Below are 15,453 nucleotides of genomic sequence, written 5' to 3'. Positions count from 1 at the left end.
TTAACATTGCTAACTTTCAACACTAACAATAATTATCATGCTCCCACTAACATGATGATTATTAGCATAACACTTATGCTCCCACTAGCTTCGACATGTACTCAGAAATCAGCTGGACTTCTAGAAATCAATACTTTATTGACTTTCTTACCAAAGTTCAGATTTCTGATACGAGATGCTTTGATAAAACTTTATCAAAATCATACACCTTTCCTTAGATAGCATGCATGTGTGTCTAAACAATTTCAGAACTATGAGAAGGGATGTCGTAATCATAGTCTCAATTGTTTAGACCTTTTGCCATCTGCTTCAAATCTACTTGGTGGAAGTGTTTCCTCACCATCATTTTCATGAATCGGAGAGAAACCTTATGACCCTTAGATTTTATGGTGTATGTGTTCTTATCCATGTGAATCGTCAAAACCATAGTCACAAGACAAGGATAATGACAAATCCAAACTCATATGGACTGAACTAATGCAATCTTAACTTCTTGCCACCTGGCAGTACAGGGCCTGCCATTGCTTCCAAGTTGTTATGCAACCAATTGAGAACTTTCAGAACTCCTATGCAAAGCCAACTTTAACTGGAATGGGCACAGAATATGTCAACACGATAGGTTATAAACCTCAAGTCGTGTGCTAGTGAAGAACCTCAAGTTTTATTCTTGATTAGTTCTTGAAATTCTTTTTAGGATCTTTAAGACTCCCACTATCCTCTTGACATATAAGACTATCTTGCCAAATATTCAAGAGATAGTGTGGATTCTTTATCAAGACAAACACTTCACACAATTGGCCTTAGTTGGTCTTTGTTTTATCCAAAACATCACAACTTACCAATTTCAAATGTACAAGAGTAGGACACTTTTACTCTTACATTTGACAAGTGTTTTAAACCTTTCTTTAAGATATGTCACTCAAGTTACAATCTTGGAGTATGACTCTAAGAATTGTTTTGGAACGAAGTATGACTCATCTTCCTGATCTAACCATTTCAACAATTCACGACTCCTCTTCTTAGTCATAAGAATGCATTAAGATGACCTTTAGAGGACTAATTGTGATATGATTTCTAAATCATTAAGATGATCACAAACATGATACTAAAGTACTCTCCCATATTTTCAGATTTGAGAAACTTTTATCTTTCTGCCTAATTTGATTCTTCCCATTCGTTCTGCCATACATTGAGACTTTTCCAATGTTTCAGAATTATACTTAAACTTGTAAGTATAACCATATTTACTAAACTTTAGTAAATCAAATAGTCTTAACGAGCTTTGTGGTGGACATGACCAGTGCACAAGAATGTGTACTCGATCCCTTTAGTCCTTCACTTGACTCACACATCCATGTGAACAAGTAATTAGTCTTGATTTTCCAATGCTTGAAAGTTCTCATTCATCATACTATTCAACTTGCATGATTCCAAGTTTCGGTCCAATTGAAACTTGGGTGATGAGGAACTTTCCTGATTTGGTAAATTTAGACACTACCACAAATGAAAGAATCAAATCCATTTTCCAATATTGCTGTCAGTGGAATCATATAAGCAACAATTTTCCACAAATGCCATTGTAAGGATACTTCAAATAAACAAAATTAAACAATTTTCTTTTATTTTAAAACTTTGCGGAAAAACTTATCCTTACAATCCACATGGAAAATTGTTGTTATCTATTCCTTAGCAATATATCATAACTTCTTAAGCAACTGCTCAAAATTCTGATGCGATCGAAATCCACCTTCGCGATCAGAATCAACATATACTTCCTTTAAGATTTCTCTCTATTCTTTGATTCTTAAAACATCAACATGTGACCCAGTCACATCATGTAATGAGGATCTCAGAATAGAACTTAACAGAGTTAGATAATGGGCTCTACCTGATGTAGAGTCAAACTTATTGACTTTAACATCCTTATGTAAATTTGGCAGCTTTGCAATCAACGCCCCTTCCTTTGGCAAAATAAACATATGGACCCTTTGATAATGGGATTATCTCAGACTTAGCCTTTCTCTTTACCATTTGGTCAACCGGGTTGACTATTGCCAATCCCTTTTCATTGGGAAGAGAATGCTTTTTCTGGATTTCCAGTGTCACCATTGTCACTGTCCATAAAGTTTTTGGGAAGTTGATCTTCTAATCAAATTTGCTTCACTATCGTTCCAAATCATTGGTGATTCAGCAGCACCAAGCAAATAGATATGATCATTAAGGTTCATGTCATAGTCTGTATCATAGTAGTCCCAAAGGAACTCACTATGTGACTTAGAAAGTGATTGAACATCCAACTTTCTCAAGACTTTGAAACCCAACTCTCTCGGCTTGTCAATATGTGACTTCATCTCTAAGATGTGATCACACATAGACCTTGCTTTCCATTAGGGCTTGAGTGACCTTGAACTTGTGGGTTAGGGAGAATAATTGGAGGAGGTGGAGGAAGTAAAGTTCCAAGAGATTTGGGAAGATCATAGATGTCTGAACTCGACATCTTTTGGGAGATATTCAAGATAGTTGATCTAAAGTCCTTAATATAACACATAATATGAAGTATTAAGGCTATGATCCAACAACCTATTTATAACTGGAAGAGGGATGCCGTAATCCGAGTTATAAAATAGTTGAAGGTAGGTAAATGACGATTTACCAATTTCCACCATGAAAAACGAAATAATTTAATTTGGTTTTTTACTTGGATTTGAAACTCCTAGATCTTTTGAGATTCATTGAACTTCTCAATGCCATGTTTCAATCTCGAGTCTGCCCTTCAGGTTTTGTGACTGGGATGCCGAGGATCACAAAACAAGGTGTGAAGTAACCATGCAAATATACTTGGTACCCTTAATATTTACCCCTCAATCGATGTGCCGGTTAACCACACGAGCTCCACCGATACTATGATAAATATTAAGTTACCCTTTGCCTACTTTGTTAAATCCAGGTTAGTGTGCCGGTTAACCACACACGCTCCACTAACGGTTTAAACAAAGTGCAAAGTGTAATTTCATGGATTAACACCTTATTCACATTTTCCTAAGTAACTAAGATTGGGAATTAATAAAAGGTTTAGTTACTTAGTATTTATCATTAATACTTTTAATGAAGGGAGAATTATAGTCCTTGTCCTACGTGTTCGGCTAACGACCCTCCACCAGTCAAGGAAGCAGTGGGTGAGAGTAGACACCCATTAAGCTGCCATTTTATAGGCAACAACCTTATACCCCCCTTATAGACCGACTTCGTGAATGAGGCCTACTAATGGTAAGACGACTTGCTCTTATACATATAATATATTAAACTTTTAATATTATAATAGTATACAGGTGTATTTTAGACATTTAAATACTTGATGGTTTAATCTATTAATTAACTAGACTTTTAATTTAATTAAACTCAAACCATATATTTATGGATTTAATAATACTCTTTTAATTAAACGCTTTAATTAACTATTAATAAAGTCCATAAAAGTTAATTTGAACTATTCAACAAAACATCATAATTCCAATTATTAAACTCAAAATTAAAACCATTTAATTAATTGTTTAAGTTATGAACCCAAGAGTTTTAGAATTCTATTCTTTTTTTCATAAAAAACTTTTCTCAAATTCCAAAACTTGAGGGCAAGTTTTGTACTTCTTGAAAACCTTTGGATTCCATAACTTATGGAATTAATGGTGTTTTATGATGAAACTTTCCATGTTCCATAACTTAAGAACAAGTTATGGAATTCTTTAAAACATTAACACCAAATTTTGTAACTCCATAAAAACTTTGAATCAAATTTTTTTTTTTTTTAAAAAAAACTTTCATATCCATAACTTATGGAAGTTTCAAAAACCCTTAAGATCACAACTTTAAAAAAAACTTTTGAGCTCCAAAACTTTATGACAAAATTTGTAACTCCTTAAAATTTGACCTAATTCAACTCATATAACAAATGATTCAAATTTTACAAATAATTCGTTTCTCACAAAACAAGTAATTATCTTAAAATTTGACAAACGTCGTGTTTTTTTTTTCCTTTTTTTTCCAACTTGAAAATAAAACATTTGCATCAATATAACAGAAAACAACCCATGGCTCTGATACCACTGTTGGGTTTTGAGCATTCTAACACTCCTATGATGTACATGCAACCCTATAAACCTTCGATCTATGTTTTCTCTATTATACATGCAAATATTAACTATTCCAAGGTTTCATCCTAACTAGCATATTATGAAGCACCTATACTACAAAGTTCTAGTTAGATGGCATACCTTTTGATGTAGCTTGATGTCTTCAACCTTTAAGAGCTTAGCCCCAATTGTGTGGAAGCCTCAAATGGAATCACAAATCACCAAAACACCTTGGAAGAACTTGAGAGAATATGTATGCACACTAAAATCGGCCCACTCTTATTTTCACACACTTGTGCCAACTTTGTGAGCCAATGACCCCTTTATATATTATGGAGGATTAGGGTTACATCCATGTAAACCCTAATACCCATGACCTTTCATTTACATAGGATCCATGGGTTAAAAGCTCCATGGACCATCCATGAAAGCTTAGCCCAACCTAAATGAACTTGGCCCATTCCATATATATAAGAGTCCATATTTAATTAGTTATTTTTGATCACTTAATTAATTCTAAATTAATTCTTGATCAATACTAATTAAATAATATGATTCCATATTAATATATTAGAACTTATAATAGATTAATATAAATCATAAATATACTATTCTCAAAAGACTATCAATATAAATTGTGCCGGTGAAATGCAACCCAAATGGACCATGTCGGGTCGGGTCAAGTACATACCAAATATAGTTATGGACTTAGACATTAATCCAATAAATTCAAATCAGCTTTTGGCCCTAAGATAAGTGATCAACAATTCCTTCGTTCTTCAAGATATCGTATGGACACAAGACAAGGATCAGAATCAATGTCATTCTCCAAAATTATGTTTCCCAATTTCCCGATTTGTAATGACTTGATTGGACTTCAAATTGAACACATCAATTAGTCCTGGCTGGGCCCAACAGTATATAGTCAACATCAAATTATCGAGCGGCCCAATGATATCGCTTTTCATGTTAGGGTAGAAGGAACGAACTAATTTGACTATATAATAATACAATTCACACATCAAATCACACATGGAATAACCCTTTATAACACCCAGTTACGAGATGTGTTTGAGTAAACCAATGCACAACTGATCTGTAAACTATGAACTATATATCTTTGTTTAGGAATAGAAGATATTATCGTCTTAGTATTACTCATGACATGATCCATGAAGTAATCTCTAAGCATGGGTTTATCCAATACTTAAAATATCTATTTTAAAAGTACTCATGAATATTGTAGCAACTCCAATTGCAATGTCTTAACCTCAATCGACAATCTAAAATCAATTCATGACAGTCTTAATTCACTACCTACTTCCAAAAGTGTGAACGTCTGTGGAATTTTGAATAATATCTAAATTACTCTGGGAAGTAAAACATGCGAAGTGAAACACAATAATAAATTAATTAACTATGACATCATACCCATTCATCATAAATAAATCTCTATTATTTAATCACCATAACAACTATGAATTTATTTATTGTATAATGTTTCAAGTAATCAACTAAACACTTGAATTAGATAACATCAGTCATGCCATGTACTAAACATGCATACTATGTCTCTCGATGGTCCTTCCTTTATGAATAGATCGTTTAGACATTAGTCCAATGATGCTTAATTCACGATTCTAAATTTTTATCATTATCCAAGATGTGGTGGAATTCCAACTTTACATGTATTGATCTCTTGTGATATCGAGATTCTAAAGTCTCAAAGACTGAGTCTCTGATATAACAGAATATTCCACTAGAACTTTGTTACTAGATACAATTCCATGGTAATTAGGTCTCGAATTCAAGGTACACTCCTTGAACGCCTTTCTTACATTAAAGTTTCCAACTCACATGTCGATTTTATAGCCAACTCTTATTATGGAGACATTTCCATATACCCATCTCCCATTATGAAATCATTTCCATATTCACATATGACCAAGAATCATCTCCATCCATAACATGTAACTATGGTTCTTCCAAAACAATACCATACTTCCAACTGTCCACAAACAACCAATCTTCAGTAAACCTCAGAATGTTCTTGACAGTTTGTCTAACAACTTTAGTCACATTGAATTCTAATCCTTTTCACACAGTGCTAAAAGCATTTGAAAAATAAAATAATCGAATATTATAGCATATGTAATCAATCCTATATCTGAAGCGTATGGGACTCGACTCATTATTACAAAGATCCAATATCTGTTCAATTCCTTTCTATAATATTTCCATATATAGAATACCCAATATCGAAACATTTCAACATGGTATGCCTTTGACTAAGTTCTATTAAATTATTAAATCTAAACCTTTAGATTCAAAATAAAGTATGAGTGACATCTCCCTTATGTCCACTATAGCGTAATAGTTCCTAACTTTTGCAACTTGCAAATTAGAGACATTGTTCCCGTTCGATAGTATTGTAAACATGCAATACCAGGCAAAACAATTATGCTCCCACTAGCTTTTACAGGTACTCAGAAATCAACTAGACTTCTAGAAATCAATGTTGGATTAATGTCTTAGTCCATAACTATATTTGGTATGTACTTGACCCGACCCGGCATGGTCCATTTGGGTTGCACTTCACCGGCACAATTTATATGGATAGTCTTTTGAGAATAGTATATTTATGATTTATATTAATATATTATAAGTTCTAATATATTAATATGGAATCATATTATTTAATTAGTATTGATCAAGAATTAATTTAGAATTAATTAAGTGATCAAAAAGAACTAATTAAATATGGACTCTTATATATATGGAATGGGCCAAGTTCACTTAGGTTGGGCTAAGCTTTCATGGATGGTCCATGGAGCTTTTAACCCATGGATCCTATGTAAATGAAAGGTCATGGGTATTAGGGTTTACATGGATGTAACCCTAATCCTCCATAATATATAAAGGGGTCCTTGGCTCACAAAATTGGAACAAGTGTGTGAAAATAAGAGTGGGCCGATTTTAGTGCGCATACATATTCTCTCAAGTTCTTCCAAGGTGTTTCGGTCATTTGTGATTCCATTTGAGGCTTCCACACTATTGGGGCTAAGCTCTTAAAGCCTGAAGACATCAAGCTACATCAAAAGGTATGTCATCTAACTAGAACTTTGTAGTATAGGTGCTTCATAATATGCTAGTTAGGATGAAACCTTGGAATAGTTAATATTTGCATGTATAATAGAGAAAATATAGATCCAAGGTTTATAGGGTTGCATGTACACCATAGGAGTGTTAGAATGCTCAAAACCCAACAGTGGTATCAGAGCCATGGGTTGTTTTCTGTTATATTGATGCAAATGTTTTATTTTCAAAGTTAAAAAAAAAGGAAAAAAAAACATGACGTTTGTCAAATTTTAAGATAATTACTTGTTTTTGTGAAAAACTAATTATTTGTAAAATTTGAATCATTTGCTATATGAGTTGAATTAGGTCAAATTTAGTAAAAGATAAAATGATATGATTATTTTATTATTTTTAAAAGTTTGATCTAAAGAGTTTTTTGAAACCTCCATAAGTTATGGATATGAAAAGGTTTAAAAAAAAATTGATTCAAAATTTTTTATGGAGTTACAAAACTTGGTCTTAATGTTTTAAAGAATTCCATAACTTGTTCTTAAGTTATGGAACATGAAAAGTTTCATCATAAAACAAAACATTAAACTCCATAAGTTATGGAATCCAAAAGTTATTTTTTTTTGTGTTTCCTTGATTTATGAATTAGTTTAGATTAATGAAAAAAAATTGTGTTTTAGTTGTTTTCAATCCTAATTAATCTAGAGGTAGTTCATAAAATGTGTTTTTCTAACTTGTCCTCAAGTTACATAAAAGGTCACATTTATGAATCTTAAAACTCATAAAAGTGTCATAGGTTACATAAAAAAATGAAGAGTCTTTTTCATTAAATAGTATTATGACTCCATAACTTGTCCTCAAGTTATGGATGTTTAAGAGTCACTTCTTTAAAGTGTTATTAAAGAATAAGAGGTTACATAAAAAATGAAGAGTCTTCATTTTAATGAACCATTAAACTCATAAGTTATGAAATGAAATTTTTTTAATAGTTTCAAAAACTTGCCCTCAAGTTATGGAATTTGTAAAGTTTTCCCATTAATACTTTAATTCCAAGTTAAGCCCTTAGAATTTTAAAAGTTAAAATTCAACCCTTATACTTTATAACATTAGAAGTTAATAATCTTTATATATATGTATAAGAGCAAGTCGTCTTACCATTAGTAGGCCTCATTCACGAAGCCGGTCTATAAGGGGGTATAAGGTTACTGCCTATAAAATGGCAGTTTAATAGGTGTCCACTCTCACCCACCGCTTCCTTGACCGGTGGAGGGTCCTTAGCCGAACGGGTAGGACAAGGACTATATTTCTCCCTTCATTAAAAGTATTAATGACAAATACTAAGTAACTAAACATTTATAAATTCCCAATCTTAGTTACTTAGGAAAATGTGAATTTGGTGCTAACCCATGAAATTACACTTTGCACTTTCTTAAGTCAGTTAGTGGAGCGTGTGTGGTTAACCGACACACTAGCTTGATTTAACAAGGTAGGTAAAGGGTAACTTAATGTTTATCATAGCATCGGTGGAGCGTGTGTGGTTAATCGGCACATCGATTGAGGGGTAAATAGTAAGGGTACCAAGTATATTTGCATGGTTACTTCACACCTTGTTTTGTGATCCTCGGCATCTCAGTCACAAAACCTGAAGGGCACACTCGAGATTGAAACATGCCATTGAAAAGTTCAATGAATCACAAAACCTAGATTCTCAAAAGAATCTAGGAGTTTCAAAACCAATTAAAACCTCATAAAAGTGTCATAGGTTACATAAAAAAAATGAAGAGTCTTTTTCATTAAATAGTATTATGACTCCATAACTTGTCCTCAAGTTATGGATGTTTAAGAGTCACTTCTTTAAAAGTGTTATTAAATAATAAGAGGTTACATAAAAAATGAATAGTCTTCATTTTAATGAACCATTAAACTCATAAGTTATGAAATGAAATTTTTTTAATAGTTTCAAAAACTTGCCCTCAAGTTATGGAATTTGTAAAGTTTTCCCATTAATACTTTAATTCCAAGTTAAGCCCTTAGAATTTTAAAAGTTAAAATTCAACCCTTATAATTTATAATATTAGAAGTTAATAATATTTATATATATGTATAAGAGCAAGTCGTCTTACCATTAGTAGGCCTCATTCACGAAGCCGGTCTATAAGGGGGTATAAGGTTACTGCCTATAAAATGGCAGTTTAATAGGTGTCCACTCTCACCCACCGCTTCCTTGACCGGTGGAGGGTCCTTAGCCGAACGGGTAGGACAAGGACTATATTTCTCCCTTCATTAAAAGTATTAATGACAAATACTAAGTAACTAAACATTTATAAATTCCCAATCTTAGTTACTTAGGAAAATGTGAATTTGGTGCTAACCCATGAAATTACACTTTGCACTTTCTTAAGTCAGTTAGTGGAGCGTGTGTGGTTAACCGACACACTAGATTGATTTAACAAGGTAGGTAAAGGGTAACTTAATATTTATCATAGCATCGGTGGAGCGTGTGTGGTTAACCGGCACATCGATTGAGGAGTAAATATTAAGGGTACCAAGTATATTTGCATGGTTACTTCACACCTTGTTTTGTGATCCTCGGCATCTCAGTCACAAAACCTGAAGGGCACACTCGAGATTGAAACATGCCATTGAAAAGTTCAGTGAATCATAAAACCTAGATTCTCAAAAGAATCTAGGAGTTTCAAAACCAATTAAAACCTCATAAAAGTGTCATAGGTTACATAAAAAAAATGAAGAGTCTTTTTCATTAAATAGTATTATGACTCCATAACTTGTCCTCAAGTTATGGATGTTTAAGAGTCACTTCTTTAAAAGTGTTATTAAAGAATAAGAGGTTACATAAAAAATGAAGAGTCTTCATTTTAATGAACCATTAAACTCATAAGTTATGAAATGAAATTTTTTTAATAGTTTCAAAAACTTACCCTCAAGTTATGGAATTTGTAAAGTTTTCCCATTAATACTTTAATTCCAAGTTAAGCCCTTAGAATTTTGAAAGTTAAAATTCAACCCTTATACTTTATAATATTAGAAGTTAATAATATTTATATATATGTATAAGAGCAAGTCGTCTTACCATTAGTAGGCCTCATTCACGAAGCCGGTCTATAAGGGGGTATAAGGTTACTGCCGATAAAATGGCAGTTTAATAGGTGTCCACTCTCACCCACCGCTTCCTTGACCGGTGGAGGGTCCTTAGCCGAACGGGTAGGACAAGGACTATATTTCTCCCTTCATTAAAAGTATTAATGACAAATACTAAGTAACTAAACATTTATAAATTCCCAATCTTAGTTACTTAGGAAAATGTGAATTTGGTGCTAACCCATGAAATTACACTTTGCACTTTCTTAAGTCAGTTAGTGGAGCGTGTGTGGTTAACCGACACACTAGCTTGATTTAACAAGGTAGGTAAAGGGTAACTTAATGTTTATCATAGCATCGGTGGAGCGTGTGTGGTTAACCGGCACATCGATTGAGGGGTAAATATTAAGGGTACCAAGTATATTTGCATGGTTACTTCACACCTTGTTTTGTGATCCTCGGCATCTCAGTCACAAAACCTGAAGGGCACACTCGAGATTGAAACATGCCATTGAAAAGTTCAATGAATCACAAAACCTAGATTCTCAAAAGAATCTAGGAGTTTCAAAACCAATTAAAACCTCATAAAAGTGTCATAGGTTACATAAAAAAAATGAAGAGTCTTTTTCATTAAATAGTATTATGACTCCATAACTTGTCCTCAAGTTATGGATGTTTAAGAGTCACTTCTTTAAAAGTGTTATTAAATAATAAGAGGTTACATAAAAAATGAATAGTCTTCATTTTAATGAACCATTAAACTCATAAGTTATGAAATGAAATTTTTTTAATAGTTTCAAAAACTTGCCCTCAAGTTATGGAATTTGTAAAGTTTTCCCATTAATACTTTAATTCCAAGTTAAGCCCTTAGAATTTTAAAAGTTAAAATTCAACCCTTATAATTTATAATATTAGAAGTTAATAATATTTATATATATGTATAAGAGCAAGTCGTCTTACCATTAGTAGGCCTCATTCACGAAGCCGGTCTATAAGGGGGTATAAGGTTACTGCCTATAAAATGGCAGTTTAATAGGTGTCCACTCTCACCCACCGCTTCCTTGACCGGTGGAGGGTCCTTAGCCGAACGGGTAGGACAAGGACTATATTTCTCCCTTCATTAAAAGTATTAATGACAAATACTAAGTAACTAAACATTTATAAATTCCCAATCTTAGTTACTTAGGAAAATGTGAATTTGGTGCTAACCCATGAAATTACACTTTGCACTTTCTTAAGTCAGTTAGTGGAGCGTGTGTGGTTAACCGACACACTAGATTGATTTAACAAGGTAGGTAAAGGGTAACTTAATATTTATCATAGCATCGGTGGAGCGTGTGTGGTTAACCGGCACATCGATTGAGGAGTAAATATTAAGGGTACCAAGTATATTTGCATGGTTACTTCACACCTTGTTTTGTGATCCTCGGCATCTCAGTCACAAAACCTGAAGGGCACACTCGAGATTGAAACATGCCATTGAAAAGTTCAGTGAATCATAAAACCTAGATTCTCAAAAGAATCTAGGAGTTTCAAAACCAATTAAAACCTCATAAAAGTGTCATAGGTTACATAAAAAAAATGAAGAGTCTTTTTCATTAAATAGTATTATGACTCCATAACTTGTCCTCAAGTTATGGATGTTTAAGAGTCACTTCTTTAAAAGTGTTATTAAAGAATAAGAGGTTACATAAAAAATGAAGAGTCTTCATTTTAATGAACCATTAAACTCATAAGTTATGAAATGAAATTTTTTTAATAGTTTCAAAAACTTACCCTCAAGTTATGGAATTTGTAAAGTTTTCCCATTAATACTTTAATTCCAAGTTAAGCCCTTAGAATTTTGAAAGTTAAAATTCAACCCTTATACTTTATAATATTAGAAGTTAATAATATTTATATATATGTATAAGAGCAAGTCGTCTTACCATTAGTAGGCCTCATTCACGAAGCCGGTCTATAAGGGGGTATAAGGTTACTGCCGATAAAATGGCAGTTTAATAGGTGTCCACTCTCACCCACCGCTTCCTTGACCGGTGGAGGGTCCTTAGCCGAACGGGTAGGACAAGGACTATATTTCTCCCTTCATTAAAAGTATTAATGACAAATACTAAGTAACTAAACATTTATAAATTCCCAATCTTAGTTACTTAGGAAAATGTGAATTTGGTGCTAACCCATGAAATTACACTTTGCACTTTCTTAAGTCAGTTAGTGGAGCGTGTGTGGTTAACCGACACACTAGCTTGATTTAACAAGGTAGGTAAAGGGTAACTTAATGTTTATCATAGCATCGGTGGAGCGTGTGTGGTTAACCGGCACATCGATTGAGGGGTAAATATTAAGGGTACCAAGTATATTTGCATGGTTACTTCACACCTTGTTTTGTGATCCTCGGCATCTCAGTCACAAAACCTGAAGGGCACACTCGAGATTGAAACATGCCATTGAAAAGTTCAATGAATCTCAAAAGAATCTAGGAGTTTCAAAACCAATTAAAACCTAATAATACATTTCGTTTATCTTGGTGGAAATTGGTGAATCGTCATTCACCTACCTTCAAATATTTTATAGCTTGGATTACGGCATCCCTCTTCCAAGTTATAAAATAGTTTGTTGGGTCCTAGCCTTAATATATCATATTGGGTGTTATATTAAGGACTTAAATCAACTTTACGTGAATTTCTCCCCTTGTTGATGTCTGGTTTAGACAACAATGATCTTCCCAAACCAAGCTTTCCTAATTAATATGACTTTCCGAGTTTGGCTCATGGAAGTCATAATTCTCTTCCTCCACCACCTCCAATTATTCTCCCTAACCCACAAGTTCAAGGTCACTCAAGCCCTAATGGCAAGCAAGGTCTATGTGTGATCACATCTTAGAGATGAAGTCACATATTGACAAGCCGGGAGAGTTGGGTGTCAAAGTCTTGAGAAAGTTGGATGTGCAATCACTTTCTAAGTCGCATAGTGAGTTCCTTTGGGACTACTATGAAACAGACTATGACATGAACCTTAATGATCATATCTATTTGCTTGGTGCTGCTGAATCAGCAATGATTTGGAACGATAGTAAAGCAAATTTGAGTAGAAGATCAACTTCCCAAAAACTTTATGGACAGTGACAATGGTGACACTGGAAATCCAGAAAAAGCATTCTCTTCCCAATGGAAAGGGATTGGCCATAGTCAACCCGGTTGACCAAATGGTAAAGAGAAAGGCTAAGTCTGAGATAGTACCATTACCAAAGGGTCCATTTGTTAAAATTGCCAAAGGAAGGGGGACTGTTTGCGAAGCCGCCAAATTTACCTAAGGATGTTAAAGTCAATAAGTTTGACTCTACTTCAGGTAAAGTCCATTGTCTAACTCTGTTAAGCTCCTATTTGGAGATTCTTATTACATAATGTGACTGAGTCACATGGTGATGTTATAAGAATCAAAGAAAAGAGAGAAAGCTTAAAGGAAGTATATGCTGCTTCTGATCGCGAATATGGACTTCGATCGCATCAGAATATTGAAGCTGTTACTTAGGAGTTATGACACATTGCTTAGGAATATATAACAACAAGGTTTTCATATGGATTGTAAGGATAAGTTTTTCCGCAAAGTTTTAAAATAAAAGGAAATTTTTGATTTTATTTATTTGAAGTATCCTTACAATGGCATTTGTGGAAAATTGTTGCTTATATGATTCCACTGACAGCAATATTGGAAAATGGATTTGATTCTTTCATTTGTGGTAGTGTCTAAATTTACCAAATCAGGAAAGTTCCTCATCGCCCAAGTTTCAATTGGACCGAAACTTGGAATCATGCAAGTTGAATAGTATGATGAATGAGAACTTTCAAGCATTGGAAAATCAAGACTAATTACTTTTTCACATGGATGTGTGAGTCAAGTGAAGAACTAAAGAGATCGAGTACACATTCTTGTGCACTGGTCATGTCCACCACAAAGCTCGTTAAGACTATTTGATTTACTAAAGTTTAGTAAATATGGTTATACTTACAAGTTTAAGTATAATTCTGAAACATTTGAAAAGTCTCAATGTATGGCAGAACGAATGGGAAGAATCAAATTAGGCAGAAAGATAAAAGTTTCTCAAATCTGAAAAGATGGGAGAGTACTTTAGTATCATGTTTGTGATCATCTTAATGATTTAGAAATCATATCACAATTAGTCCTCTAAAGGTCATCTTAGTGCATTCTTATGACTAAGAAGAGGATTCATGAATTGTTGAAATGGTTAGATCAGGAAGATGAGTCATACTTCGTTCCAAAACAATTCTTAGAGTCATACTCCAAGATTGTAACTTGAGTGACATATCTTAAAGAAAGGTTTAAAACACTTGTCAAATGTAAGAGTAAAAGTGTCCTACTCTTGTACATTTGAAATTGGTAAGTTGTGATGTTTTGGATAAAACAAAGACCAACTAAGGCCAATTGTGTGAAGTGTTTGTCTTGATAAAGAATCCGCACTATCTCTTGAATATTTGGCAAGATAGTCTTATATGTCAAGAGGATAGTGGGAGTCTTAAAGATCCTAAAAAGAATTTCAAGAACTAATCAAGAATAAAACCTGAGGTTCTTCACTAGCACACGACTTGAGGTTTATAACCTATCGTGTTGACATATTCTGTGCCCATTCCAGTTAAAGTTGACTTTACATAGGAGTTCTGAAAGTTCTCAATTGGTTGCATTGTTGGATAAGGTGTCTAAGTCCATAACTATTTATGGTATGTACTTGACCCGACCTGGCATGGTCCATTTGGGTTGCATGGCACCATGCAATTGGATAAACTAAAATGAGAGAAATGACACTTATGGTTTATTAATATATTATAAGTTCTAATATATTAATAATATTATTTAATCAGTTTGATCAAGAATTAATTTAGAATTAATTAAGTGATCAAAAGATAACTAATTAAATATATGGGTAGATTATGTAAATCTTCCATATCTTATATAGTGGGCTAAGAGGCTCCATGGATTATCAAGTTGGGTTCCACCCATAGGATGCTTCATGGATGCTCCATGGGAGTTACAAACCCATGGGTCATGGAAATGAAGAGTCATGACACACTAGGCTTTACATGGTGTAACCTTAGATGTGTCAACACTATATAAGAAACCCATT

The sequence above is a fragment of the Lactuca virosa genome, chromosome 9 (genome assembly GCF_052849685.1).
Source record: "Lactuca virosa cultivar CGN04683 chromosome 9, Lactuca_virosa_CGN04683_v6, whole genome shotgun sequence".
In the NCBI taxonomy this organism is placed as follows: Eukaryota; Viridiplantae; Streptophyta; class Magnoliopsida; order Asterales; family Asteraceae; genus Lactuca; species Lactuca virosa.
This window is presented reverse-complemented; position numbering follows the sequence as displayed.